This window comes from Sinocyclocheilus rhinocerous, unplaced genomic scaffold (genome assembly GCF_001515625.1).
Source record: "Sinocyclocheilus rhinocerous isolate Xijiao unplaced genomic scaffold, SAMN03320098_v1.1 scaffold18984, whole genome shotgun sequence".
NCBI classification, from domain to species: domain Eukaryota; kingdom Metazoa; phylum Chordata; class Actinopteri; order Cypriniformes; family Cyprinidae; genus Sinocyclocheilus; species Sinocyclocheilus rhinocerous.
Window position 1 is genome coordinate 7,531 of NW_015657642.1, and position 4,540 is coordinate 12,070.

General features: G+C 36.3%; 1 pseudogene; it reads left to right on the plus strand.

Moving 5' to 3' along the window:
• Positions 1-6: 6 nt before the first annotated feature.
• LOC107721464 (protein NLRC3-like) lies at positions 7-2,228 on the plus strand (annotated as a pseudogene).
• Positions 2,229-4,540: the final 2,312 nt, after the last annotated feature.

Below are 4,540 nucleotides of genomic sequence, written 5' to 3' on the forward strand. Positions count from 1 at the left end.
CTCACAGGAACCACAATAATTTTACAGACAGTCTCCTGCAGATCTTCCAGGTAATAAAACACATTTTCAAGAATATTTAATAATTATAATAAACAAATATGTTAATAAATAAAAGTGACATAACTTTTATTTCAAATTTTTTCTTAAGAACCCATAAAATAAGAATGAAAACCTATTTTTATTAATATTTACAGCAAATTAACGTTCGTCTCAACTTAATTTTTTATGAATATTTTAATCACTGAATAAATAATTTTGACCAAATATAGATGAAGATTTTTTCTGTCATTAATTTTTGTCGTGCTTTGTAGGACCTTGAGAGCAAAATGATCAAGTTTCTAAAGAAAGAACTGGAAAAGTTTAAGAAAATATTACAAAAAGAGAACATGCAATACTTTGTGAAGGAGTTTAATGAGAACAGATGCAGTAACAAAGAAGCAGCTCTTGATCTCACGCTCTGCTTCCTGAGAGAGATGAAGCAAGATGAAGCTGCTGATACTCTAGAAGGTAAGAGACTCGTGATCATCTGTCAGACTGTCACTTATAAATGTAGGAGAGAAAATAAGATTAAACATATCTGTATTTTTGTTTCTGTTTAGGTGAGCTGTTCTTCATTCATCAGCTAAAATGTAGCCTAAAGAAGAAGTATGAATGTGTGTTTGAAGGAATTGCAAAGCAAGGTGACTCTACACTTCTGAAGAACATCTACACAGATCTCTATATCACTCAGGGTTGTAGTGAACAGGTCAATACTGAACATGAGGTGAGACAGATTGAAGTTGCTTCCAGACGTCATGAATCACAGGAGATACAGGTTGAGTGCACAAATGTGTTTGAAGCACCTGAACAAGACGAGCAGATCAGAACTGTACTGACAAAAGGAGTTGCTGGCATCGGAAAATCAGTCTCTGTGCAGAAGTTTGTTCTGGATTGGGCCGAAGGAAAAGAAAATCAAGATATCAGCTTCATATTTCCTCTTCCATTCAGAGAGATGAACTTAAAGGAGCAAGAAAAACTAAGTTTGATGGAGCTTATAACTCAGTTTTTCCCAGAGACAAAAGGACTGAAGCTTACAAGAAGAAATCAATTCAAAGTCCTGTTCATTCTTGATGGATTGGATGAATGTCGACTTCCTGTAAACTTTAAGGATAATGAGACGTGGTCTGATGTTTCATCACCAGCCTCTCTGGATGTCCTCCTAACGAACCTCATCAAGGGAAATCTGCTTCCTTCTGCTCTCATCTGGATCACCAGCAGACCAGCAGCTGCCAGTAAGATTCCTCCTGACTGTATCGACCGGCTGACAGAGATACGAGGATTCAATGATGCACAAAAGGAGGAGTACTTCAGAAAAAGATTAATGGATGAGAATCTGGCCAAAGAAATCATTGCTCATGTTAAACAATCAAAGAGTCTCTTTATCATGTGCCACATCCCAGTCTTCTGCTGGATTTCAGCCACTGTTCTCCAGAACATTTTAGAGGAGAAAAGAAATAATGTTGTGAAAAACAATCAGGCTGATGATGCCTCCAAAACACTGCAGGAGTCAAATACTGAAGACACTCCTAAGACTCTGACACAAATGTACACACTTTCTCCGCTTTCAGATCCAACAGAGCAGACAAAAGTATGATGGAGAATATACACCAGATGTTTCCTGGGATAAAAACACAATCCTTTCACTGGGGAAGCTGGCATTTGATCAGCTGGAAAGAAACAATGTGATCTTCTATGACACAGATCTGGAAGCCTGTGGTATTGACGTCTATAAGGCATCAGTGTACTCAGGCATGTGTACCCAGATCTTTAAGGAGGAAACAGGGATCGTTCTTGGTACCATGTACTGCTTCGTTCACTTGAGCATTCAAGAGTTTATTGCAGCCCTTTATGCACATCTGTTTCTAGACATCAACAAGAAATATGTGTTTGATCAAGACTCTACAGAACAGGAAAACAAAAGTGAAACCATGATTGATTTGCTCAAGACTGCAGTGGACAAGGCACTAGAGAGTGATAATGGACACCTGGATCTTTTTCTTCGATTCCTCCTTGGTTTGTCACTCCAGTCCAATCAGAGACTCTTACAGGGTCTGTTGACGCAGCAAAATAGAAATGAGCAGAGCAAAAAGGAAATAGTTCAGTACATCAAGCAGAAATTGGAAGCTAATCTGTCTCCAGAGAGATCCATCAATCTGTTCTACTGTCTGAATGAACTGAGAGAGAAATAGGCCTTTTGTGTACATAGAAAAAGTCTTAGATCTTTGAGTTCAGCTCATAAAAAATGGGGGCAAAAACAAAAGTGTTGCGTTTATATTTTTGTTCAGTGTAATTTCAAGTTAGTTTTGAGTGAAAGCATAGTCTTAATCTTGTATCACAATGCTAATTGTAGCTTTAATGCACCTGTTACCCTGCTGTCATTATATTTTATAATGCATCTTATCAAAATAATTATTGTATGGTTGTAAGATTTTTTTTTATTTTATAAAGACTCTTTTAAGTGGATAAATGTAAATTGGTATAATTTTGAGTCAGGAAAAATATATATATTTTTTAATATATATATTTTTTTCATCTTTATTTTTTTTTTCTTTAAAGAATGCTTTTTTCAGCAAAACAAGCTTTTCAGTTGTGGTGTGGTGTGATTTATTTGTCTTGTAGGCTAAATGATTGTGACTTAACAGACAGAAGCTGTTCAGCTCTGGCTACAGTTCTTGGATCAGATAACAATCTGAAAGAGCTGAACATGAACCATAATAATCTGCAGGATTCAGGAGTGAAGCTGCTCTGCACTGGACTGAAGAGTGTACATTGCAAATTAGAGATACTGAGGTAAGTTTTGTGACAATCCCTAATGTTGAGTCAGAATTCAGATCCATCTGTTAAGTTGGAGCTGGTTAATTTGCCACAGAATGGAGGGCAGAACTGCTTCAGCTCAGTGAAATTTGTAGGCTTCAATTCCAGCATGAACTCTACATTCCTGGTCCTACCACAGCATTTCAATGGGGTTTGAGTGTGACCTTTTTAGGCCATTTCAAAACTTTCATTTTCTTGTTTGTCATCTATTTTGAGTTTGCTTGTATGTTGTAAATCATTCAGATCAAAATACTTTCACATCTGTAGAGTTTTAGAGTCTTGAAACATTATAAGTGGCTATAACCTGAAAATTCTCAGGTGAGATGACGTCTGAAATATTATAGATCTCTGCCTTTCATATTCGGCACATCAGTTTGCTTTGCAGTGTAGTGTACAAGAACACAATGTAATTCACTTTGTGGATTAATAATGTAGAGGTAATTTTTAGAATAACTGATTAATCAATTGAATGTTACATTTTGCTTTCTGTTCTAGACTCTCAGACTGCAGTATCAGTGAAGAAGGTTATAAAGCTCTGGCAAATAGACATTATGGCTCAGTAGATGTGCTGCTATTCTGGAGTGTGATAACCTTGAGAATTAACATGCACAGTTCTAACCTTTAAATCAAATTCGTTAAAAGGGTCATGGACTGCATTTTTAAAATTATTTTATGATGTTTCCTGGTGTACACTAATAATGGGCCTCATTCATGAAAATTGTAATTTTGTAAATTGTAACATTCAATGAGTAATTTTCACATAAAACAGACCTTCCTGAAAACTCTCCTGCGGATTCACAAACCGTTTGTAAACATCAGATTTGATAGTTAAACGTGTGTATGTTAATGAATTCTAATCATTCATAAATAGCGCGCTCGTGCATGCTCATTCACAATTAGCATAATCCCCGTCTATAAATTACAGCAACGTAACCTACATGTCCAGGAACGCAGTGGAATATTCTGGACTCCCTTCACAGGATTGGCTCCAGTATATTGCATAAATGCAAAAAAAGACTATAGGCCATATGCCTAACAATAAATATTCAGTTAACGTGTGTCCACCAAAGCCAGCTAAAAAAATGCCAGGCGCTCTTCTGAAATCGGTCAGCTGGTTTTTTTCAGCTGAGACGTTTCGGTTTCTATGATTCACGACAGTAACGTATAGTATCTCATTTTGAAGAATATTACTGAATATAAAAATAAAGTTAAATAACCAGCCATATTAACTTCCATTGTTGTTTGTTCTTTGTATTTATTGTGTCTATGGGATGGTTGGTCAGTGTAGTATTTGTCCTGCCCCTCCTCCATTGATTGGACGGCTGAAGTTACAGTGAAGAGCGCTGCCTTTTACCCAGAGTTGTACAGAACCCCTTGGTCGTTATCTGGTACTGGGATAAGAAATGGGTCATTGCGTGTGTTTTTGAAAATATTACATGTGTTGGAGCACAAATATAGACACATAGTATCTTTTGAAAGCTTACAATCTAAACTTTCAACTAAACATTTTGCATTTATCTTATATAAAATAAGATAATAAGGTCTGAATTCACCCCCCAACAACCAGGGGTTTCATGAATGTTAGTTAGATTTTTACATCAAAAATTGTCATAATTTAGAAATAAAGTAATTTCTACCCGGATTTTAACCCTCTGATTTAAACGCTCTATTTAAAGGGCCGTAATTA